Source organism: Lygodium microphyllum, chromosome 14, assembly GCF_053477565.2.
Source record: "Lygodium microphyllum isolate KBCC chromosome 14, Lygodium_microphyllum_v1.1.10, whole genome shotgun sequence".
Lineage (NCBI taxonomy): Eukaryota > Viridiplantae > Streptophyta > Polypodiopsida > Schizaeales > Lygodiaceae > Lygodium > Lygodium microphyllum.
The window spans coordinates 108,156-134,019 of NC_141148.1; positions in this window are offsets into that span (position 1 = coordinate 108,156).

The following is a 25,864-nucleotide window of genomic DNA, read 5'->3' on the forward strand; positions in this document are numbered from 1 at the left end:
CAACCCGGTAGCAAAGCTTTAAGTTCGAGGCGTGCGGGGCCCGGGCTGAAGGCCAAGATATATCAACGGGGGGGCTGTGTGCGCGAAAGTTATATTTCTATCTTTAAATGGGATCGAGGTATTGTCTGAAAATTCAACCAACCCGGTAGCAAAGCTTTAAGTTCGAGGCGTGCGGGGCCCGGGCTGAAGGCCAAGATATATCAACGGGGGGGGCGGTGTGCGCGAAAGTTATATTTCTATCTTTAAATGGGATCGAGGTATTGTCTGAAAATTCAACCAACCCGGTAGCAAAGCTTTAAGTTCGAGGCGTGCGGGGCCCGGGCTGAAGGCCAAGATATATCAACGGGGGGGGCTGTGTGCGCGAAAGTTATATTTCTATCTTTAAATGGGATCGAGGTATTGTCTGAAAATTCAACCAACCCGGTAGCAAAGCTTTAAGTTCGAGGCGTGCGGGGCCCGGGCTGAAGGCCAAGATATATCAACGGGGGGGCCGTGTGCGCGAAAGTTATATTTCTATCTTTAAATGGGATCGAGGTATTGTCTGAAAATTCAACCAACCCGGTAGCAAAGCTTTAAGTTCGAGGCGTGCGGGGCCCGGGCTGAAGGCCAAGATATATCAACGGGGGGGGCTGTGTGCGCGAAAGTTATATTTCTATCTTTAAATGGGATCGAGGTATTGTCTGAAAATTCAACCAACCCGGTAGCAAAGCTTTAAGTTCGAGGCGTGCGGGGCCCGGGCTGAAGGCCAAGATATATCAACGGGGGGGCTGTGTGCGCGAAAGTTATATTTCTATCTTTAAATGGGATCGAGGTATTGTCTGAAAATTCAACCAACCCGGTAGCAAAGCTTTAAGTTCGAGGCGTGCGGGGCCCGGGCTGAAGGCCAAGATATATCAACGGGGGGGCTGTGTGCGCGAAAGTTATATTTCTATCTTTAAATGGGATCGAGGTATTGTCTGAAAATTCAACCAACCCGGTAGCAAAGCTTTAAGTTCGAGGCGTGCGGGGCCCGGGCTGAAGGCCAAGATATATCAACGGGGGGGCTGTGTGCGCGAAAGTTATATTTCTATCTTTAAATGGGATCGAGGTATTGTCTGAAAATTCAACCAACCCGGTAGCAAAGCTTTAAGTTCGAGGCGTGCGGGGCCCGGGCTGAAGGCCAAGATATATCAACGGGGGGGCTGTGTGCACGCGCGAAAGTTATATTTCTATCTTTAAATGGGATCGAGGTATTGTCTGAAAATTCAACCAACCCGGTAGCAAAGCTTTAAGTTGGAGGCGTGCGGGGCCCGGGCTGAAGGCCAAGATATATCAACGGGGGGGGCTGTGTGCGCGAAAGTTATATTTCTATCTTTAAATGGGATCGAGGTATTGTCTGAAAATTCAACCAACCCGGTAGCAAAGCTTTAAGTTCGAGGCGTGCGGGGCCCGGGCTGAAGGCCAAGATATATCAACGGGGGGGCTGTGTGCGCGAAAGTTATATTTCTATCTTTAAATGGGATCGAGGTATTGTCTGAAAATTCAACCAACCCGGTAGCAAAGCTTTAAGTTCGAGGCGTGCGGGGCCCGGGCTGAAGGCCAAGATATATCAACGGGGGGGCTGTGTGCGCGCGCGAAAGTTATATTTCTATCTTTAAATGGGATCGAGGTATTGTCTGAAAATTCAACCAACCCGGTAGCAAAGCTTTAAGTTCGAGGCGTGTGGGGCCCGGGCTGAAGGCTAAGATATATCAACGGGGGGGCTGTGTGCGCGAAAGTTATATTTCTATCTTTAAATGGGATCGAGGTATTGTCTGAAAATTCAACCAACCCGGTAGCAAAGCTTTAAGTTCGAGGCGTGCGGGGCCCGGGCTGAAGGCCAAGATATATCAACGGGGGGGCTGTGTGCACGCGCGAAAGTTATATTTCTATCTTTAAATGGGATCGAGGTATTGTCTGAAAATTCAACCAACCCGGTAGCAAAGCTTTAAGTTCGAGGCGTGCGGGGCCCGGGCTGAAGGCCAAGATATATCAACGGGGGGGGCTGTGTGCGCGAAAGTTATATTTCTATCTTTAAATGGGATCGAGGTATTGTCTGAAAATTCAACCAACCCGGTAGCAAAGCTTTAAGTTCGAGGCGTGCGGGGCCCGGGCTGAAGGCCAAGATATATCAACGGGGGGGCTGTGTGCGCGAAAGTTATATTTCTATCTTTAAATGGGATCGAGGTATTGTCTGAAAATTCAACCAACCCGGTAGCAAAGCTTTAAGTTCGAGGCGTGCGGGGCCCGGGCTGAAGGCCAAGATATATCAACGGGGGGGGCTGTGTGCGCGAAAGTTATATTTCTATCTTTAAATGGGATCGAGGTATTGTCTGAAAATTCAACCAACCCGGTAGCAAAGCTTTAAGTTCGAGGCGTGCGGGGCCCGGGCTGAAGGCCAAGATATATCAACGGGGGGGGCTGTGTGCGCGAAAGTTATATTTCTATCTTTAAATGGGATCGAGGTATTGTCTGAAAATTCAACCAACCCGGTAGCAAAGCTTTAAGTTCGAGGCGTGCGGGGCCCGGGCTGAAGGCCAAGATATATCAACGGGGGGGCCGTGTGCGCGAAAGTTATATTTCTATCTTTAAATGGGATCGAGGTATTGTCTGAAAATTCAACCAACCCGGTAGCAAAGCTTTAAGTTCGAGGCGTGCGGGGCCCGGGCTGAAGGCCAAGATATATCAACGGGGGGGGCCGTGTGCGCGAAAGTTATATTTCTATCTTTAAATGGGATCGAGGTATTGTCTGAAAATTCAACCAACCCGGTAGCAAAGCTTTAAGTTCGAGGCGTGCGGGGCCCGGGCTGAAGGCCAAGATATATCAACGGGGGGGCTGTGTGCGCGAAAGTTATATTTCTATCTTTAAATGGGATCGAGGTATTGTCTGAAAATTCAACCAACCCGGTAGCAAAGCTTTAAGTTCGAGGCGTGCGGGGCCCGGGCTGAAGGCCAAGATATATCAACGGGGGGGCTGTGTGCGCGAAAGTTATATTTCTATCTTTAAATGGGATCGAGGTATTGTCTGAAAATTCAACCAACCCGGTAGCAAAGCTTTAAGTTCGAGGCGTGCGGGGCCCGGGCTGAAGGCCAAGATATATCAACGGGGGGGGCTGTGTGCGCGAAAGTTATATTTCTATCTTTAAATGGGATCGAGGTATTGTCTGAAAATTCAACCAACCCGGTAGCAAAGCTTTAAGTTCGAGGCGTGCGGGGCCCGGGCTGAAGGCCAAGATATATCAACGGGGGGGCTGTGTGCGCGAAAGTTATATTTCTATCTTTAAATGGGATCGAGGTATTGTCTGAAAATTCAACCAACCCGGTAGCAAAGCTTTAAGTTCGAGGCGTGCGGGGCCCGGGCTGAAGGCCAAGATATATCAACGGGGGGGGCTGTGTGCGCGAAAGTTATATTTCTATCTTTAAATGGGATCGAGGTATTGTCTGAAAATTCAACCAACCCGGTAGCAAAGCTTTAAGTTCGAGGCGTGCGGGGCCCGGGCTGAAGGCCAAGATATATCAACGGGGGGGCCGTGTGCGCGAAAGTTATATTTCTATCTTTAAATGGGATCGAGGTATTGTCTGAAAATTCAACCAACCCGGTAGCAAAGCTTTAAGTTCGAGGCGTGCGGGGCCCGGGCTGAAGGCCAAGATATATCAACGGGGGGGGCTGTGTGCGCGAAAGTTATATTTCTATCTTTAAATGGGATCGAGGTATTGTCTGAAAATTCAACCAACCCGGTAGCAAAGCTTTAAGTTCGAGGCGTGCGGGGCCCGGGCTGAAGGCCAAGATATATCAACGGGGGGGCTGTGTGCGCGAAAGTTATATTTCTATCTTTAAATGGGATCGAGGTATTGTCTGAAAATTCAACCAACCCGGTAGCAAAGCTTTAAGTTCGAGGCGTGCGGGGCCCGGGCTGAAGGCCAAGATATATCAACGGGGGGGGCTGTGTGCGCGAAAGTTATATTTCTATCTTTAAATGGGATCGAGGTATTGTCTGAAAATTCAACCAACCCGGTAGCAAAGCTTTAAGTTCGAGGCGTGCGGGGCCCGGGCTGAAGGCCAAGATATATCAACGGGGGGGCTGTGTGCGCGAAAGTTATATTTCTATCTTTAAATGGGATCGAGGTATTGTCTGAAAATTCAACCAACCCGGTAGCAAAGCTTTAAGTTCGAGGCGTGCGGGGCCCGGGCTGAAGGCCAAGATATATCAACGGGGGGGGCTGTGTGCGCGAAAGTTATATTTCTATCTTTAAATGGGATCGAGGTATTGTCTGAAAATTCAACCAACCCGGTAGCAAAGCTTTAAGTTCGAGGCATGCGGGGCCCGGGCTGAAGGCCAAGATATATCAACGGGGGGGGCTGTGTGCGCGAAAGTTATATTTCTATCTTTAAATGGGATCGAGGTATTGTCTGAAAATTCAACCAACCCGGTAGCAAAGCTTTAAGTTCGAGGCGTGCGGGGCCCGGGCTGAAGGCCAAGATATATCAACGGGGGGGCCGTGTGCGCCAAAGTTATATTTCTATCTTTAAATGGATCGAGGTATTGTCTGAAAATTCAACCAACCCGGTAGCAAAGCTTTAAGTTCGAGGCGTGCGGGGCCCGGGCTGAAGGCCAAGATATATCAACGGGGGGGCTGTGTGCGCGAAAGTTATATTTCTATCTTTAAATGGGATCGAGGTATTGTCTGAAAATTCAACCAACCCGGTAGCAAAGCTTTAAGTTCGAGGCGTGCGGGGCCCGGGCTGAAGGCCAAGATATATCAACGGGGGGGCTGTGTGCGCGAAAGTTATATTTCTATCTTTAAATGGGATCGAGGTATTGTCTGAAAATTCAACCAACCCGGTAGCAAAGCTTTAAGTTCGAGGCGTGCGGGGCCCGGGCTGAAGGCCAAGATATATCAACGGGGGCGGCTGTGTGCGCGAAAGTTATATTTCTATCTTTAAATGGGATCGAGGTATTGTCTGAAAATTCAACCAACCCGGTAGCAAAGCTTTAAGTTCGAGGCGTGCGGGGCCCGGGCTGAAGGCCAAGATATATCAACGGGGGGGGCTGTGTGCGCGAAAGTTATATTTCTATCTTTAAATGGGATCGAGGTATTGTCTGAAAATTCAACCAACCCGGTAGCAAAGCTTTAAGTTCGAGGCGTGCGGGGCCCGGGCTGAAGGCCAAGATATATCAACGGGGGGGGCTGTGTGCGCGAAAGTTATATTTCTATCTTTAAATGGGATCGAGGTATTGTCTGAAAATTCAACCAACCCGGTAGCAAAGCTTTAAGTTCGAGGCGTGCGGGGCCCGGGCTGAAGGCCAAGATATATCAACGGGGGGGGCTGTGTGCGCGAAAGTTATATTTCTATCTTTAAATGGGATCGAGGTATTGTCTGAAAATTCAACCAACCCGGTAGCAAAGCTTTAAGTTCGAGGCGTGCGGGGCCCGGGCTGAAGGCCAAGATATATCAACGGGGGGGCCGTGTGCGCGAAAGTTATATTTCTATCTTTAAATGGGATCGAGGTATTGTCTGAAAATTCAACCAACCCGGTAGCAAAGCTTTAAGTTCGAGGCGTGCGGGGCCCGGGCTGAAGGCCAAGTTATATCAACGGGGGGGCTGTGTGCGCGAAAGTTATATTTCTATCTTTAAATGGGATCGAGGTATTGTCTGAAAATTCAACCAACCCGGTAGCAAAGCTTTAAGTTCGAGGCGTGCGGGGCCCGGGCTGAAGGCCAAGATATATCAACGGGGGGGCTGTGTGCGCGAAAGTTATATTTCTATCTTTAAATGGGATCGAGGTATTGTCTGAAAATTCAACCAACCCGGTAGCAAAGCTTTAAGTTCGAGGCGTGCGGGGCCCGGGCTGAAGGCCAAGATATATCAACGGGGGGGCTGTGTGCGCGCGCGAAAGTTATATTTCTATCTTTAAATGGGATCGAGGTATTGTCTGAAAATTCAACCAACCCGGTAGCAAAGCTTTAAGTTCGAGGCGTGTGGGGCCCGGGCTGAAGGCTAAGATATATCAACGGGGGGGCTGTGTGCGCGAAAGTTATATTTCTATCTTTAAATGGGATCGAGGTATTGTCTGAAAATTCAACCAACCCGGTAGCAAAGCTTTAAGTTCGAGGCGTGCGGGGCCCGGGCTGAAGGCCAAGATATATCAACGGGGGGGGGCTGTGTGCGCGAAAGTTATATTTCTATCTTTAAATGGGATCGAGGTATTGTCTGAAAATTCAACCAACCCGGTAGCAAAGCTTTAAGTTCGAGGCGTGCGGGGCCCGGGCTGAAGGCCAAGATATATCAACGGGGGGGGCTGTGTGCGCGAAAGTTATATTTCTATCTTTAAATGGGATCGAGGTATTGTCTGAAAATTCAACCAACCCGGTAGCAAAGCTTTAAGTTCGAGGCGTGCGGGGCCCGGGCTGAAGGCCAAGATATATCAACGGGGGGGCCGTGTGCGCCAAAGTTATATTTCTATCTTTAAATGGATCGAGGTATTGTCTGAAAATTCAACCAACCCGGTAGCAAAGCTTTAAGTTCGAGGCATGCGGGGCCCGGGCTGAAGGCCAAGATATATCAACGGGGGGGCTGTGTGCGCGAAAGTTATATTTCTATCTTTAAATGGGATCGAGGTATTGTCTGAAAATTCAACCAACCCGGTAGCAAAGCTTTAAGTTCGAGGCGTGCGGGGCCCGGGCTGAAGGCCAAGATATATCAACGGGGGGGCCGTGTGCGCGAAAGTTATATTTCTATCTTTAAATGGGATCGAGGTATTGTCTGAAAATTCAACCAACCCGGTAGCAAAGCTTTAAGTTCGAGGCGTGCGGGGCCCGGGCTGAAGGCCAAGATATATCAACGGGGGGGGCTGTGTGCGCGAAAGTTATATTTCTATCTTTAAATGGGATCGAGGTATTGTCTGAAAATTCAACCAACCCGGTAGCAAAGCTTTAAGTTCGAGGCGTGCGGGGCCCGGGCTGAAGGCCAAGATATATCAACGGGGGGGCTGTGTGCGCGAAAGTTATATTTCTATCTTTAAATGGGATCGAGGTATTGTCTGAAAATTCAACCAACCCGGTAGCAAAGCTTTAAGTTCGAGGCGTGCGGGGCCCGGGCTGAAGGCCAAGATATATCAACGGGGGGGGGCTGTGTGCGCGAAAGTTATATTTCTATCTTTAGATGGGATCGAGGTATTGTCTGAAAATTCAACCAACCCGGTAGCAAAGCTTTAAGTTCGAGGCGTGCGGGGCCCGGGCTGAGGGCCAAGATATATCAACGGGGGGGGCTGTGTGCGCGAAAGTTATATTTCTATCTTTAAATGGGATCGAGGTATTGTCTGAAAATTCAACCAACCCGGTAGCAAAGCTTTAAGTTCGAGGCGTGCGGGGCCCGGGCTGAAGGCCAAGATATATCAACGGGGGGGCCGTGTGCGCGAAAGTTATATTTCTATCTTTAAATGGGATCGAGGTATTGTCTGAAAATTCAACCAACCCGGTAGCAAAGCTTTAAGTTCGAGGCGTGCGGGGCCCGGGCTGAAGGCCAAGATATATCAACGGGGGGGCTGTGTGCGCGAAAGTTATATTTCTATCTTTAAATGGGATCGAGGTATTGTCTGAAAATTCAACCAACCCGGTAGCAAAGCTTTAAGTTCGAGGCGTGCGGGGCCCGGGCTGAAGGCCAAGATATATCAACGGGGGGGCTGTGTGCGCGAAAGTTATATTTCTATCTTTAAATGGGATCGAGGTATTGTCTGAAAATTCAACCAACCCGGTAGCAAAGCTTTAAGTTCGAGGCGTGCGGGGCCCGGGCTGAAGGCCAAGATATATCAACGGGGGGGCTGTGTGCGCGCGCGAAAGTTATATTTCTATCTTTAAATGGGATCGAGGTATTGTCTGAAAATTCAACCAACCCGGTAGCAAAGCTTTAAGTTCGAGGCGTGTGGGGCCCGGGCTGAAGGCTAAGATATATCAACGGGGGGGCTGTGTGCGCGAAAGTTATATTTCTATCTTTAAATGGGATCGAGGTATTGTCTGAAAATTCAACCAACCCGGTAGCAAAGCTTTAAGTTCGAGGCGTGCGGGGCCCGGGCTGAAGGCCAAGATATATCAACGGGGGGGCTGTGTGCACGCGCGAAAGTTATATTTCTATCTTTAAATGGGATCGAGGTATTGTCTGAAAATTCAACCAACCCGGTAGCAAAGCTTTAAGTTCGAGGCGTGCGGGGCCCGGGCTGAAGGCCAAGATATATCAACGGGGGGGGCTGTGTGCGCGAAAGTTATATTTCTATCTTTAAATGGGATCGAGGTATTGTCTGAAAATTCAACCAACCCGGTAGCAAAGCTTTAAGTTCGAGGCGTGCGGGGCCCGGGCTGAAGGCCAAGATATATCAACGGGGGGGCTGTGTGCGCGAAAGTTATATTTCTATCTTTAAATGGGATCGAGGTATTGTCTGAAAATTCAACCAACCCGGTAGCAAAGCTTTAAGTTCGAGGCGTGCGGGGCCCGGGCTGAAGGCCAAGATATATCAACGGGGGGGGCTGTGTGCGCGAAAGTTATATTTCTATCTTTAAATGGGATCGAGGTATTGTCTGAAAATTCAACCAACCCGGTAGCAAAGCTTTAAGTTCGAGGCGTGCGGGGCCCGGGCTGAAGGCCAAGATATATCAACGGGGGGGGCTGTGTGCACGAAAGTTATATTTCTATCTTTAAATGGGATCGAGGTATTGTCTGAAAATTCAACCAACCCGGTAGCAAAGCTTTAAGTTCGAGGCGTGCGGGGCCCGGGCTGAAGGCCAAGATATATCAACGGGGGGGCCGTGTGCGCGAAAGTTATATTTCTATCTTTAAATGGGATCGAGGTATTGTCTGAAAATTCAACCAACCCGGTAGCAAAGCTTTAAGTTCGAGGCGTGCGGGGCCCGGGCTGAAGGCCAAGATATATCAACGGGGGGGGCTGTGTGCGCGAAAGTTATATTTCTATCTTTAAATGGGATCGAGGTATTGTCTGAAAATTCAACCAACCCGGTAGCAAAGCTTTAAGTTCGAGGCGTGCGGGGCCCGGGCTGAAGGCCAAGATATATCAACGGGGGGGCTGTGTGCGCGAAAGTTATATTTCTATCTTTAAATGGGATCGAGGTATTGTCTGAAAATTCAACCAACCCGGTAGCAAAGCTTTAAGTTCGAGGCGTGCGGGGCCCGGGCTGAAGGCCAAGATATATCAACGGGGGGGCTGTGTGCGCGAAAGTTATATTTCTATCTTTAAATGGGATCGAGGTATTGTCTGAAAATTCAACCAACCCGGTAGCAAAGCTTTAAGTTCGAGGCGTGCGGGGCCCGGGCTGAAGGCCAAGATATATCAACGGGGGGGCTGTGTGCGCGAAAGTTATATTTCTATCTTTAAATGGGATCGAGGTATTGTCTGAAAATTCAACCAACCCGGTAGCAAAGCTTTAAGTTCGAGGCGTGCGGGGCCCGGGCTGAAGGCCAAGATATATCAACGGGGGGGGCTGTGTGCGCGAAAGTTATATTTCTATCTTTAAATGGGATCGAGGTATTGTCTGAAAATTCAACCAACCCGGTAGCAAAGCTTTAAGTTCGAGGCGTGCGGGGCCCGGGCTGAAGGCCAAGATATATCAACGGGGGGGCTGTGTGCGCGAAAGTTATATTTCTATCTTTAAATGGGATCGAGGTATTGTCTGAAAATTCAACCAACCCGGTAGCAAAGCTTTAAGTTCGAGGCGTGCGGGGCCCGGGCTGAAGGCCAAGATATATCAACGGGGGGGGCTGTGTGCGCGAAAGTTATATTTCTATCTTTAAATGGGATCGAGGTATTGTCTGAAAATTCAACCAACCCGGTAGCAAAGCTTTAAGTTCGAGGCGTGCGGGGCCCGGGCTGAAGGCCAAGATATATCAACGGGGGGAGCTGTGTGCGCGAAAGTTATATTTCTATCTTTAAATGGGATCGAGGTATTGTCTGAAAATTCAACCAACCCGGTAGCAAAGCTTTAAGTTCGAGGCGTGCGGGGCCCGGGCTGAAGGCCAAGATATATCAACGGGGGGGCCGTGTGCGCGAAAGTTATATTTCTATCTTTAAATGGGATCGAGGTATTGTCTGAAAATTCAACCAACCCGGTAGCAAAGCTTTAAGTTCGAGGCGTGCGGGGCCCGGGCTGAAGGCCAAGATATATCAACGGGGGGGCTGTGTGCGCGAAAGTTATATTTCTATCTTTAAATGGGATCGAGGTATTGTCTGAAAATTCAACCAACCCGGTAGCAAAGCTTTAAGTTCGAGGCGTGCGGGGCCCGGGCTGAAGGCCAAGATATATCAACGGGGGGGCTGTGTGCGCGAAAGTTATATTTCTATCTTTAAATGGGATCGAGGTATTGTCTGAAAATTCAACCAACCCGGTAGCAAAGCTTTAAGTTCGAGGCGTGCGGGGCCCGGGCTGAAGGCCAAGATATATCAACGGGGGGGCTGTGTGCGCGCGCGAAAGTTATATTTCTATCTTTAAATGGGATCGAGGTATTGTCTGAAAATTCAACCAACCCGGTAGCAAAGCTTTAAGTTCGAGGCGTGTGGGGCCCGGGCTGAAGGCTAAGATATATCAACGGGGGGGCTGTGTGCGCGAAAGTTATATTTCTATCTTTAAATGGGATCGAGGTATTGTCTGAAAATTCAACCAACCCGGTAGCAAAGCTTTAAGTTCGAGGCGTGCGGGGCCCGGGCTGAAGGCCAAGATATATCAACGGGGGGGCTGTGTGCACGCGCGAAAGGTATATTTCTATCTTTAAATGGGATCGAGGTATTGTCTGAAAATTCAACCAACCCGGTAGCAAAGCTTTAAGTTCGAGGCGTGCGGGGCCCGGGCTGAAGGCCAAGATATATCAACGGGGGGGGGCTGTGTGCGCGAAAGTTATATTTCTATCTTTAAATGGGATCGAGGTATTGTCTGAAAATTCAACCAACCCGGTAGCAAAGCTTTAAGTTCGAGGCGTGCGGGGCCCGGGCTGAAGGCCAAGATATATCAACGGGGGGGCTGTGTGCGCGAAAGTTATATTTCTATCTTTAAATGGGATCGAGGTATTGTCTGAAAATTCAACCAACCCGGTAGCAAAGCTTTAAGTTCGAGGCGTGCGGGGCCCGGGCTGAAGGCCAAGATATATCAACGGGGGGGGCTGTGTGCGCGAAAGTTATATTTCTATCTTTAAATGGGATCGAGGTATTGTCTGAAAATTCAACCAACCCGGTAGCAAAGCTTTAAGTTCGAGGCGTGCGGGGCCCGGGCTGAAGGCCAAGATATATCAACGGGGGGGGCTGTGTGCGCGAAAGTTATATTTCTATCTTTAAATGGGATCGAGGTATTGTCTGAAAATTCAACCAACCCGGTAGCAAAGCTTTAAGTTCGAGGCGTGCGGGGCCCGGGCTGAAGGCCAAGATATATCAACGGGGGGGCTGTGTGCGCGAAAGTTATATTTCTATCTTTAAATGGGATCGAGGTATTGTCTGAAAATTCAACCAACCCGGTAGCAAAGCTTTAAGTTCGAGGCGTGCGGGGCCCGGGCTGAAGGCCAAGATATATCAACGGGGGGGGGCTGTGTGCGCGAAAGTTATATTTCTATCTTTAAATGGGATCGAGGTATTGTCTGAAAATTCAACCAACCCGGTAGCAAAGCTTTAAGTTCGAGGCGTGCGGGGCCCGGGCTGAAGGCCAAGATATATCAACGGGGGGGCCGTGTGCGCGAAAGTTATATTTCTATCTTTAAATGGGATCGAGGTATTGTCTGAAAATTCAACCAACCCGGTAGCAAAGCTTTAAGTTCGAGGCGTGCGGGGCCCGGGCTGAAGGCCAAGATATATCAACGGGGGGGCCGTGTGCGCGAAAGTTATATTTCTATCTTTAAATGGGATCGAGGTATTGTCTGAAAATTCAACCAACCCGGTAGCAAAGCTTTAAGTTCGAGGCGTGCGGGGCCCGGGCTGAAGGCCAAGATATATCAACGGGGGGGGCTGTGTGCGCGAAAGTTATATTTCTATCTTTAAATGGGATCGAGGTATTGTCTGAAAATTCAACCAACCCGGTAGCAAAGCTTTAAGTTCGAGGCGTGCGGGGCCCGGGCTGAAGGCCAAGATATATCAACGGGGGGGCTGTGTGCGCGAAAGTTATATTTCTATCTTTAAATGGGATCGAGGTATTGTCTGAAAATTCAACCAACCCGGTAGCAAAGCTTTAAGTTCGAGGCGTGCGGGGCCCGGGCTGAAGGCCAAGATATATCAACGGGGGGGCTGTGTGCGCGAAAGTTATATTTCTATCTTTAAATGGGATCGAGGTATTGTCTGAAAATTCAACCAACCCGGTAGCAAAGCTTTAAGTTCGAGGCGTGCGGGGCCCGGGCTGAAGGCCAAGATATATCAACGGGGGGGCTGTGTGCGCGAAAGTTATATTTCTATCTTTAAATGGGATCGAGGTATTGTCTGAAAATTCAACCAACCCGGTAGCAAAGCTTTAAGTTCGAGGCGTGCGGGGCCCGGGCTGAAGGCCAAGATATATCAACGGGGGGGGCTGTGTGCGCGAAAGTTATATTTCTATCTTTAAATGGGATCGAGGTATTGTCTGAAAATTCAACCAACCCGGTAGCAAAGCTTTAAGTTCGAGGCGTGCGGGGCCCGGGCTGAAGGCCAAGATATATCAACGGGGGGGGCTGTGTGCGCGAAAGTTATATTTCTATCTTTAAATGGGATCGAGGTATTGTCTGAAAATTCAACCAACCCGGTAGCAAAGCTTTAAGTTCGAGGCGTGCGGGGCCCGGGCTGAAGGCCAAGATATATCAACGGGGGGGCCGTGTGCGCGAAAGTTATATTTCTATCTTTAAATGTGATCGAGGTATTGTCTAAAAATTCAACCAACCCGGTAGCAAAGCTTTAAGTTCGAGGCGTGCGGGGCCCGGGCTGAAGGCCAAGATATATCAACGGGGGGGCTGTGTGCGCGAAAGTTATATTTCTATCTTTAAATGGGATCGAGGTATTGTCTGAAAATTCAACCAACCCGGTAGCAAAGCTTTAAGTTCGAGGCGTGCGGGGCCCGGGCTGAAGGCCAAGATATATCAATGGGGGGGCTGTGTGCGCGAAAGTTATATTTCTATCTTTAAATGGGATCGAGGTATTGTCTGAAAATTCAACCAACCCGGTAGCAAAGCTTTAAGTTCGAGGCGTGCGGGGCCCGGGCTGAAGGCCAAGATATATCAACGGGGGGGCTGTGTGCGCGCGCGAAAGTTATATTTCTATCTTTAAATGGGATCGAGGTATTGTCTGAAAATTCAACCAACCCGGTAGCAAAGCTTTAAGTTCGAGGCGTGTGGGGCCCGGGCTGAAGGCTAAGATATATCAACGGGGGGGCTGTGTGCGCGAAAGTTATATTTCTATCTTTAAATGGGATCGAGGTATTGTCTGAAAATTCAACCAACCCGGTAGCAAAGCTTTAAGTTCGAGGCGTGCGGGGCCCGGGCTGAAGGCCAAGATATATCAACGGGGGGGCTGTGTGCACGCGCGAAAGTTATATTTCTATCTTTAAATGGGATCGAGGTATTGTCTGAAAATTCAACCAACCCGGTAGCAAAGCTTTAAGTTCGAGGCGTGCGGGGCCCGGGCTGAAGGCCAAGATATATCAACGGGGGGGGGCTGTGTGCGCGAAAGTTATATTTCTATCTTTAAATGGGATCGAGGTATTGTCTGAAAATTCAACCAACCCGGTAGCAAAGCTTTAAGTTCGAGGCGTGCGGGGCCCGGGCTGAAGGCCAAGATATATCAACGGGGGGGCTGTGTGCGCGAAAGTTATATTTCTATCTTTAAATGGGATCGAGGTATTGTCTGAAAATTCAACCAACCCGGTAGCAAAGCTTTAAGTTCGAGGCGTGCGGGGCCCGGGCTGAAGGCCAAGATATATCAACGGGGGGGCTGTGTGCGCGAAAGTTATATTTCTATCTTTAAATGGGATCGAGGTATTGTCTGAAAATTCAACCAACCCGGTAGCAAAGCTTTAAGTTCGAGGCGTGCGGGGCCCGGGCTGAAGGCCAAGATATATCAACGGGGGGGCTGTGTGCGCGAAAGTTATATTTCTATCTTTAAATGGGATCGAGGTATTGTCTGAAAATTCAACCAACCCGGTAGCAAAGCTTTAAGTTCGAGGCGTGCGGGGCCCGGGCTGAAGGCCAAGATATATCAACGGGGGGGGCTGTGTGCGCGAAAGTTATATTTCTATCTTTAAATGGGATCGAGGTATTGTCTGAAAATTCAACCAACCCGGTAGCAAAGCTTTAAGTTCGAGGCGTGCGGGGCCCGGGCTGAAGGCCAAGATATATCAACGGGGGGGCTGTGTGCGCGAAAGTTATATTTCTATCTTTAAATGGGATCGAGGTATTGTCTGAAAATTCAACCAACCCGGTAGCAAAGCTTTAAGTTCGAGGCGTGCGGGGCCCGGGCTGAAGGCCAAGATATATCAACGGGGGGGGCTGTGTGCGCGAAAGTTATATTTCTATCTTTAAATGGGATCGAGGTATTGTCTGAAAATTCAACCAACCCGGTAGCAAAGCTTTAAGTTCGAGGCGTGCGGGGCCCGGGCTGAAGGCCAAGATATATCAACGGGGGGAGCTGTGTGCGCGAAAGTTATATTTCTATCTTTAAATGGGATCGAGGTATTGTCTGAAAATTCAACCAACCCGGTAGCAAAGCTTTAAGTTCGAGGCGTGCGGGGCCCGGGCTGAAGGCCAAGATATATCAACGGGGGGGCCGTGTGCGCGAAAGTTATATTTCTATCTTTAAATGGGATCGAGGTATTGTCTGAAAATTCAACCAACCCGGTAGCAAAGCTTTAAGTTCGAGGCGTGCGGGGCCCGGGCTGAAGGCCAAGATATATCAACGGGGGGGCCGTGTGCGCGAAAGTTATATTTCTATCTTTAAATGGGATCGAGGTATTGTCTGAAAATTCAACCAACCCGGTAGCAAAGCTTTAAGTTCGAGGCGTGCGGGGCCCGGGCTGAAGGCCAAGATATATCAACGGGGGGGGCTGTGTGCGCGAAAGTTATATTTCTATCTTTAAATGGGATCGAGGTATTGTCTGAAAATTCAACCAACCCGGTAGCAAAGCTTTAAGTTCGAGGCGTGCGGGGCCCGGGCTGAAGGCCAAGATATATCAACGGGGGGGGCTGTGTGCGCGAAAGTTATATTTCTATCTTTAAATGGGATCGAGGTATTGTCTGAAAATTCAACCAACCCGGTAGCAAAGCTTTAAGTTCGAGGCGTGCGGGGCCCGGGCTGAAGGCCAAGATATATCAACGGGGGGGCTGTGTGCGCGAAAGTTATATTTCTATCTTTAAATGGGATCGAGGTATTGTCTGAAAATTCAACCAACCCGGTAGCAAAGCTTTAAGTTCGAGGCGTGCGGGGCCCGGGCTGAAGGCCAAGATATATCAACGGGGGGGGCTGTGTGCGCGAAAGTTATATTTCTATCTTTAAATGGGATCGAGGTATTGTCTGAAAATTCAACCAACCCGGTAGCAAAGCTTTAAGTTCGAGGCGTGCGGGGCCCGGGCTGAAGGCCAAGATATATCAACGGGGGGGCCGTGTGCGCGAAAGTTATATTTCTATCTTTAAATGGGATCGAGGTATTGTCTGAAAATTCAACCAACCCGGTAGCAAAGCTTTAAGTTCGAGGCGTGCGGGGCCCGGGCTGAAGGCCAAGATATATCAACGGGGGGGCCGTGTGCGCGAAAGTTATATTTCTATCTTTAAATGGGATCGAGGTATTGTCTGAAAATTCAACCAACCCGGTAGCAAAGCTTTAAGTTCGAGGCGTGCGGGGCCCGGGCTGAAGGCCAAGATATATCAACGGGGGGGGCTGTGTGCGCGAAAGTTATATTTCTATCTTTAAATGGGATCGAGGTATTGTCTGAAAATTCAACCAACCCGGTAGCAAAGCTTTAAGTTCGAGGCGTGCGGGGCCCGGGCTGAAGGCCAAGATATATCAACGGGGGGGCTGTGTGCGCGAAAGTTATATTTCTATCTTTAAATGGGATCGAGGTATTGTCTGAAAATTCAACCAACCCGGTAGCAAAGCTTTAAGTTCGAGGCGTGCGGGGCCCGGGCTGAAGGCCAAGATATATCAACGGGGGGGCCGTGTGCGCGAAAGTTATATTTCTATCTTTAAATGGGATCGAGGTATTGTCTGAAAATTCAACCAACCCGGTAGCAAAGCTTTAAGTTCGAGGCGTGCGGGGCCCGGGCTGAAGGCCAAGATATATCAACGGGGGGGCCGTGTGCGCGAAAGTTATATTTCTATCTTTAAATGGGATCGAGGTATTGTCTGAAAATTCAACCAACCCGGTAGCAAAGCTTTAAGTTCGAGGCGTGCGGGGCCCGGGCTGAAGGCCAAGATATATCAACGGGGGGGGGCTGTGTGCGCGAAAGTTATATTTCTATCTTTAAATGGGATCGAGGTATTGTCTGAAAATTCAACCAACCCGGTAGCAAAGCTTTAAGTTCGAGGCGTGCGGGGCCCGGGCTGAAGGCCAAGATATATCAACGGGGGGGCTGTGTGCGCGAAAGTTATATTTCTATCTTTAAATGGGATCGAGGTATTGTCTGAAAATTCAACCAACCCGGTAGCAAAGCTTTAAGTTCGAGGCGTGCGGGGCCCGGGCTGAAGGCCAAGATATATCAACGGGGGGGCCGTGTGCGCGAAAGTTATATTTCTATCTTTAAATGGGATCGAGGTATTGTCTGAAAATTCAACCAACCCGGTAGCAAAGCTTTAAGTTCGAGGCGTGCGGGGCCCGGGCTGAAGGCCAAGATATATCAACGGGGGGGCCGTGTGCGCGAAAGTTATATTTCTATCTTTAAATGGGATCGAGGTATTGTCTGAAAATTCAACCAACCCGGTAGCAAAGCTTTAAGTTCGAGGCGTGCGGGGCCCGGGCTGAAGGCCAAGATATATCAACGGGGGGGCCGTGTGCGCGAAAGTTATATTTCTATCTTTAAATGGGATCGAGGTATTGTCTGAAAATTCAACCAACCCGGTAGCAAAGCTTTAAGTTCGAGGCGTGCGGGGCCCGGGCTGAAGGCCAAGATATATCAACGGGGGGGGCTGTGTGCGCGAAAGTTATATTTCTATCTTTAAATGGGATCGAGGTATTGTCTGAAAATTCAACCAACCCGGTAGCAAAGCTTTAAGTTCGAGGCGTGCGGGGCCCGGGCTGAAGGCCAAGATATATCAACGGGGGGGCTGTGTGCGCGAAAGTTATATTTCTATCTTTAAATGGGATCGAGGTATTGTCTGAAAATTCAACCAACCCGGTAGCAAAGCTTTAAGTTCGAGGCGTGCGGGGCCCGGGCTGAAGGCCAAGATATATCAACGGGGGGGCTGTGTGCGCGAAAGTTATATTTCTATCTTTAAATGGGATCGAGGTATTGTCTGAAAATTCAACCAACCCGGTAGCAAAGCTTTAAGTTCGAGGCGTGCGGGGCCCGGGCTGAAGGCCAAGATATATCAACGGGGGGGCTGTGTGCGCGAAAGTTATATTTCTATCTTTAAATGGGATCGAGGTATTGTCTGAAAATTCAACCAACCCGGTAGCAAAGCTTTAAGTTCGAGGCGTGCGGGGCCCGGGCTGAAGGCCAAGATATATCAACGGGGGGGCTGTGTGCGCGAAAGTTATATTTCTATCTTTAAATGGGATCGAGGTATTGTCTGAAAATTCAACCAACCCGGTAGCAAAGCTTTAAGTTCGAGGCGTGCGGGGCCCGGGCTGAAGGCCAAGATATATCAACGGGGGGGCTGTGTGCGCGAAAGTTATATTTCTATCTTTAAATGGGATCGAGGTATTGTCTGAAAATTCAACCAACCCGGTAGCAAAGCTTTAAGTTCGAGGCGTGCGGGGCCCGGGCTGAAGGCCAAGATATATCAACGGGGGGGGCTGTGTGCGCGAAAGTTATATTTCTATCTTTAAATGGGATCGAGGTATTGTCTGAAAATTCAACCAACCCGGTAGCAAAGCTTTAAGTTCGAGGCGTGCGGGGCCCGGGCTGAAGGCCAAGATATATCAACGGGGGGGGCTGTGTGCGCGAAAGTTATATTTCTATCTTTAAATGGGATCGAGGTATTGTCTGAAAATTCAACCAACCCGGTAGCAAAGCTTTAAGTTCGAGGCGTGCGGGGCCCGGGCTGAAGGCCAAGATATATCAACGGGGGGGCCGTGTGCGCGAAAGTTATATTTCTATCTTTAAATGTGATCGAGGTATTGTCTAAAAATTCAACCAACCCGGTAGCAAAGCTTTAAGTTCGAGGCGTGCGGGGCCCGGGCTGAAGGCCAAGATATATCAACGGGGGGGCTGTGTGCGCGAAAGTTATATTTCTATCTTTAAATGGGATCGAGGTATTGTCTGAAAATTCAACCAACCCGGTAGCAAAGCTTTAAGTTCGAGGCGTGCGGGGCCCGGGCTGAAGGCCAAGATATATCAATGGGGGGGCTGTGTGCGCGAAAGTTATATTTCTATCTTTAAATGGGATCGAGGTATTGTCTGAAAATTCAACCAACCCGGTAGCAAAGCTTTAAGTTCGAGGCGTGCGGGGCCCGGGCTGAAGGCCAAGATATATCAACGGGGGGGCTGTGTGCGCGCGCGAAAGTTATATTTCTATCTTTAAATGGGATCGAGGTATTGTCTGAAAATTCAACCAACCCGGTAGCAAAGCTTTAAGTTCGAGGCGTGTGGGGCCCGGGCTGAAGGCTAAGATATATCAACGGGGGGGCTGTGTGCGCGAAAGTTATATTTCTATCTTTAAATGGGATCGAGGTATTGTCTGAAAATTCAACCAACCCGGTAGCAAAGCTTTAAGTTCGAGGCGTGCGGGGCCCGGGCTGAAGGCCAAGATATATCAACGGGGGGGCTGTGTGCACGCGCGAAAGTTATATTTCTATCTTTAAATGGGATCGAGGTATTGTCTGAAAATTCAACCAACCCGGTAGCAAAGCTTTAAGTTCGAGGCGTGCGGGGCCCGGGCTGAAGGCCAAGATATATCAACGGGGGGGGCTGTGTGCGCGAAAGTTATATTTCTATCTTTAAATGGGATCGAGGTATTGTCTGAAAATTCAACCAACCCGGTAGCAAAGCTTTAAGTTCGAGGCGTGCGGGGCCCGGGCTGAAGGCCAAGATATATCAACGGGGGGCCTGTGTGCGCGAAAGTTATATTTCTATCTTTAAATGGGATCGAGGTATTGTCTGAAAATTCAACCAACCCGGTAGCAAAGCTTTAAGTTCGAGGCGTGCGGGGCCCGGGCTGAAGGCCAAGATATATCAACGGGGGGGGCTGTGTGCGCGAAAGTTATATTTCTATCTTTAAATGGGATCGAGGTATTGTCTGAAAATTCAACCAACCCGGTAGCAAAGCTTTAAGTTCGAGGCGTGCGGGGCCCGGGCTGAAGGCCAAGATATATCAACGGGGGGGGCTGTGTGCGCGAAAGTTATATTTCTATCTTTAAATGGGATCGAGGTATTGTCTGAAAATTCAACCAACCCGATAGCAAAGCTTTAAGTTCGAGGCGTGCGGGGCCCGGGCTGAAGGCCAAGATATATCAACGGGGGGGCCGTGTGCGCGAAAGTTATATTTCTATCTTTAAATGGGATCGAGGTATTGTCTGAAAATTCAACCAACCCGGTAGCAAAGCTTTAAGTTCGAGGCGTGCGGGGCCCGGGCTGAAGGCCAAGATATATCAACGGGGGGGGCTGTGTGCGCGAAAGTTATATTTCTATCTTTAAATGGGATCGAGGTATTGTCTGAAAATTCAACCAACCCGGTAGCAAAGCTTTAAGTTCGAGGCGTGCGGGGCCCGGGCTGAAGGCCAAGATATATCAACGGGGGGGCTGTGTGCGCGAAAGTTATATTTCTATCTTTAAATGGGATCGAGGTATTGTCTGAAAATTCAACCAACCCGGTAGCAAAGCTTTAAGTTCGAGGCGTGCGGGGCCCGGGCTGAAGGCCAAGATATATCAACGGGGGGGCTGTGTGCGCGAAAGTTATATTTCTATCTTTAAATGGGATCGAGGTATTGTCTGAAAATTCAACCAACCCGGTAGCAAAGCTTTAAGTTCGAGGCGTGCGGGGCCCGGGCTGAAGGCCAAGATATATCAACGGGGGGGCTGTGTGCGCGAAAGTTATATTTCTATCTTTAAATGGGATCGAGGTATTGTCTGAAAATTCAACCAACCCGGTAGCAAAGCTTTAAGTTCGAGGCGTGCGGGGCCCGGGCTGAAGGCCAAGATATATCAACGGGGGGGGCTGTGTGCGCGAAAGTTATATTTCTATCTTTAAATGGGATCGAGGTATTGTCTGAAAATTCAACCAACCCGGTAGCAAAGCTTTAAGTTCGAGGCGTGCGGGGCCCGGGCTGAAGGCCAAGATATATCAACGGGGGGGCTGTGTGCGCGAAAGTTATATTTCTATCTTTAAATGGGATCGAGGTATTGTCTGAAAATTCAACCAACCCGGTAGCAAAGCTTTAAGTTCGAGGCGTGCGGGGCCCGGGCTGAAGGCCAAGATATATCAACGGGGGGGGCTGTGTGCGCGAAAGTTATATTTCTATCTTTAAATGGGATCGAGGTATTGTCTGAAAATTCAACCAACCCGGTAGCAAAGCTTTAAGTTCGAGGCGTGCGGGGCCCGGGCTGAAGGCCAAGATATATCAACGGGGGGGGCTGTGTGCGCGAAAGTTATATTTCTATCTTTAAATGGGATCGAGGTATTGTCTGAAAATTCAACCAACCCGGTAGCAAAGCTTTAAGTTCGAGGCGTGCGGGGCCCGGGCTGAAGGCCAAGATATATCAACGGGGGGGCCGTGTGCGCGAAAGTTATATTTCTATCTTTAAATGGGATCGAGGTATTGTCTGAAAATTCAACCAACCCGGTAGCAAAGCTTTAAGTTCGAGGCGTGCGGGGCCCGGGCTGAAGGCCAAGATATATCAACGGGGGGGCTGTGTGCGCGAAAGTTATATTTCTATCTTTAAATGGGATCGAGGTATTGTCTGAAAATTCAACCAACCCGGTAGCAAAGCTTTAAGTTCGAGGCGTGCGGGGCCCGGGCTGAAGGCCAAGATATATCAACGGGGGGGCCGTGTGCGCGAAAGTTATATTTCTATCTTTAAATGTGATCGAGGTATTGTCTAAAAATTCAACCAACCCGGTAGCAAAGCTTTAAGTTCGAGGCGTGCGGGGCCCGGGCTGAAGGCCAAGATATATCAACGGGGGGGCTGTGTGCGCGAAAGTTATATTTCTATCTTTAAATGGGATCGAGGTATTGTCTGAAAATTCAACCAACCCGGTAGCAAAGCTTTAAGTTCGAGGCGTGCGGGGCCCGGGCTGAAGGCCAAGATATATCAATGGGGGGGCTGTGTGCGCGAAAGTTATATTTCTATCTTTAAATGGGATCGAGGTATTGTCTGAAAATTCAACCAACCCGGTAGCAAAGCTTTAAGTTCGAGGCGTGCGGGGCCCGGGCTGAAGGCCAAGATATATCAACGGGGGGGCTGTGTGCGCGCGCGAAAGTTATATTTCTATCTTTAAATGGGATCGAGGTATTGTCTGAAAATTCAACCAACCCGGTAGCAAAGCTTTAAGTTCGAGGCGTGTGGGGCCCGGGCTGAAGGCTAAGATATATCAACGGGGGGGCTGTGTGCGCGAAAGTTATATTTCTATCTTTAAATGGGATCGAGGTATTGTCTGAAAATTCAACCAACCCGGTAGCAAAGCTTTAAGTTCGAGGCGTGCGGGGCCCGGGCTGAAGGCCAAGATATATCAACGGGGGGGCTGTGTGCACGCGCGAAAGTTATATTTCTATCTTTAAATGGGATCGAGGTATTGTCTGAAAATTCAACCAACCCGGTAGCAAAGCTTTAAGTTCGAGGCGTGCGGGGCCCGGGCTGAAGGCCAAGATATATCAACGGGGGGGGGCTGTGTGCGCGAAAGTTATATTTCTATCTTTAAATGGGATCGAGGTATTGTCTGAAAATTCAACCAACCCGGTAGCAAAGCTTTAAGTTCGAGGCGTGCGGGGCCCGGGCTGAAGGCCAAGATATATCAACGGGGGGCCTGTGTGCGCGAAAGTTATATTTCTATCTTTAAATGGGATCGAGGTATTGTCTGAAAATTCAACCAACCCGGTAGCAAAGCTTTAAGTTCGAGGCGTGCGGGGCCCGGGCTGAAGGCCAAGATATATCAACGGGGGGGGCTGTGTGCGCGAAAGTTATATTTCTATCTTTAAATGGGATCGAGGTATTGTCTGAAAATTCAACCAACCCGGTAGCAAAGCTTTAAGTTCGAGGCGTGCGGGGCCCGGGCTGAAGGCCAAGATATATCAACGGGGGGGGCTGTGTGCGCGAAAGTTATATTTCTATCTTTAAATGGGATCGAGGTATTGTCTGAAAATTCAACCAACCCGATAGCAAAGCTTTAAGTTCGAGGCGTGCGGGGCCCGGGCTGAAGGCCAAGATATATCAACGGGGGGGCCGTGTGCGCGAAAGTTATATTTCTATCTTTAAATGGGATCGAGGTATTGTCTGAAAATTCAACCAACCCGGTAGCAAAGCTTTAAGTTCGAGGCGTGCGGGGCCCGGGCTGAAGGCCAAGATATATCAACGGGGGGGGCTGTGTGCGCGAAAGTTATATTTCTATCTTTAAATGGGATCGAGGTATTGTCTGAAAATTCAACCAACCCGGTAGCAAAGCTTTAAGTTCGAGGCGTGCGGGGCCCGGGCTGAAGGCCAAGATATATCAACGGGGGGGCTGTGTGCGCGAAAGTTATATTTCTATCTTTAAATGGGATCGAGGTATTGTCTGAAAATTCAACCAACCCGGTAGCAAAGCTTTAAGTTCGAGGCGTGCGGGGCCCGGGCTGAAGGCCAAGATATATCAACGGGGGGGCTGTGTGCGCGAAAGTTATATTTCTATCTTTAAATGGGATCGAGGTATTGTCTGAAAATTCAACCAACCCGGTAGCAAAGCTTTAAGTTCGAGGCGTGCGGGGCCCGGGCTGAAGGCCAAGATATATCAACGGGGGGGCTGTGTGCGCGAAAGTTATATTTCTATCTTTAAATGGGATCGAGGTATTGTCTGAAAATTCAACCAACCCGGTAGCAAAGCTTTAAGTTCGAGGCGTGCGGGGCCCGGGCTGAAGGCCAAGATATATCAACGGGGGGGGCTGTGTGCGCGAAAGTTATATTTCTATCTTTAAATGGGATCGAGGTATTGTCTGAAAATTCAACCAACCCGGTAGCAAAGCTTTAAGTTCGAGGCGTGCGGGGCCCGGGCTGAAGGCCAAGATATATCAACGGGGGGGCTGTGTGCGCGAAAGTTATATTTCTATCTTTAAATGGGATCGAGGTATTGTCTGAAAATTCAACCAACCCGGTAGCAAAGCTTTAAGTTCGAGGCGTGCGGGGCCCGGGCTGAAGGCCAAGATATATCAACGGGGGGGGGCTGTGTGCGCGAAAGTTATATTTCTATCTTTAAATGGGATCGAGGTATTGTCTGAAAATTCAACCAACCCGGTAGCAAAGCTTTAAGTTCGAGGCGTGCGGGGCCCGGGCTGAAGGCCAAGATATATCAACGGGGGGGGCTGTGTGCGCGAAAGTTATATTTCTATCTTTAAATGGGATCGAGGTATTGTCTGAAAATTCAACCAACCCGGTAGCAAAGCTTTAAGTTCGAGGCGTGCGGGGCCCGGGCTGAAGGCCAAGATATATCAACGGGGGGGCCGTGTGCGCGAAAGTTATATTTCTATCTTTAAATGGGATCGAGGTATTGTCTGAAAATTCAACCAACCCGGTAGCAAAGCTTTAAGTTCGAGGCGTGCGGGGCCCGGGCTGAAGGCCAAGATATATCAACGGGGGGGCTGTGTGCACGCGGGAAAGTTATATTTCTATCTTTAAATGGGATCGAGGTATTGTCTGAAAATTCAACCAACCCGGTAGCAAAGCTTTAAGTTCGAGGCGTGCGGGGCCCGGGCTGAAGGCCAAGATATATCAACGGGGGGGCTGTGTGCGCGAAAGTTATATTTCTATCTTTAAATGGGATCGAGGTATTGTCTGAAAATTCAACCAACCCGGTAGCAAAGCTTTAAGTTCGAGGCGTGCGGGGCCCGGGCTGAAGGCCAAGATATATCAACGGGGGGGCTGTGTGCGCGCGCGAAAGTTATATTTCTATCTTTAAATGGGATCGAGGTATTGTCTGAAAATTCAACCAACCCGGTAGCAAAGCTTTAAGTTCGAGGCGTGGGGGGCCCGGGCTGAAGGCTAAGATATATCAACGGGGGGGCTGTGTGCGCGAAAGTTATATTTCTATCTTTAAATGGGATCGAGGTATTGTCTGAAAATTCAACCAACCCGGTAGCAAAGCTTTAAGTTCGAGGCGTGCGGGGCCCGGGCTGAAGGCCAAGATATATCAACGGGGGGGCTGTGTGCACGCGCGAAAGTTATATTTCTATCTTTAAATGGGATCGAGGTATTGTCTGAAAATTCAACCAACCCGGTAGCAAAGCTTTAAGTTCGAGGCGTGCGGGGCCCGGGCTGAAGGCCAAGATATATCAACGGGGGGGGCTGTGTGCGCGAAAGTTATATTTCTATCTTTAAATGGGATCGAGGTATTGTCTGAAAATTCAACCAACCCGGTAGCAAAGCTTTAAGTTCGAGGCGTGCGGGGCCCGGGCTGAAGGCCAAGATATATCAACGGGGGGGCTGTGTGCGCGAAAGTTATATTTCTATCTTTAAATGGGATCGAGGTATTGTCTGAAAATTCAACCAACCCGGTAGCAAAGCTTTAAGTTCGAGGCGTGCGGGGCCCGGGCTGAAGGCCAAGATATATCAACGGGGGGGGCTGTGTGCGCGAAAGTTATATTTCTATCTTTAAATGGGATCGAGGTATTGTCTGAAAATTCAACCAACCCGGTAGCAAAGCTTTAAGTTCGAGGCGTGCGGGGCCCGGGCTGAAGGCCAAGATATATCAACGGGGGGGCTGTGTGCGCGAAAGTTATATTTCTATCTTTAAATGGGATCGAGGTATTGTCTGAAAATTCAACCAACCCGGTAGCAAAGCTTTAAGTTCGAGGCGTGCGGGGCCCGGGCTGAAGGCCAAGATATATCAACGGGGGGGCTGTGTGCGCGAAAGTTATATTTCTATCTTTAAATGGGATCGAGGTATTGTCTGAAAATTCAACCAACCCGGTAGCAAAGCTTTAAGTTCGAGGCGTGCGGGGCCCGGGCTGAAGGCCAAGATATATCAACGGGGGGGCTGTGTGCGCGAAAGTTATATTTCTATCTTTAAATGGGATCGAGGTATTGTCTGAAAATTCAACCAACCCGGTAGCAAAGCTTTAAGTTCGAGGCGTGCGGGGCCCGGGCTGAAGGCCAAGATATATCAATGGGGGGGGCTGTGTGCGCGAAAGTTATATTTCTATCTTTAAATGGGATCGAGGTATTGTCTGAAAATTCAACCAACCCGGTAGCAAAGCTTTAAGTTCGAGGCGTGCGGGGCCCGGGCTGAAGGCCAAGATATATCAACGGGGGGGCTGTGTGCGCGAAAGTTATATTTCTATCTTTAAATGGGATCGAGGTATTGTCTGAAAATTCAACCAACCCGGTAGCAAAGCTTTAAGTTCGAGGCGTGCGGGGCCCGGGCTGAAGGCCAAGATATATCAACGGGGGGGGCTGTGTGCGCGAAAGTTATATTTCTATCTTTAAATGGGATCGAGGTATTGTCTGAAAATTCAACCAACCCGGTAGCAAAGCTTTAAGTTCGAGGCGTGCGGGGCCCGGGCTGAAGGCCA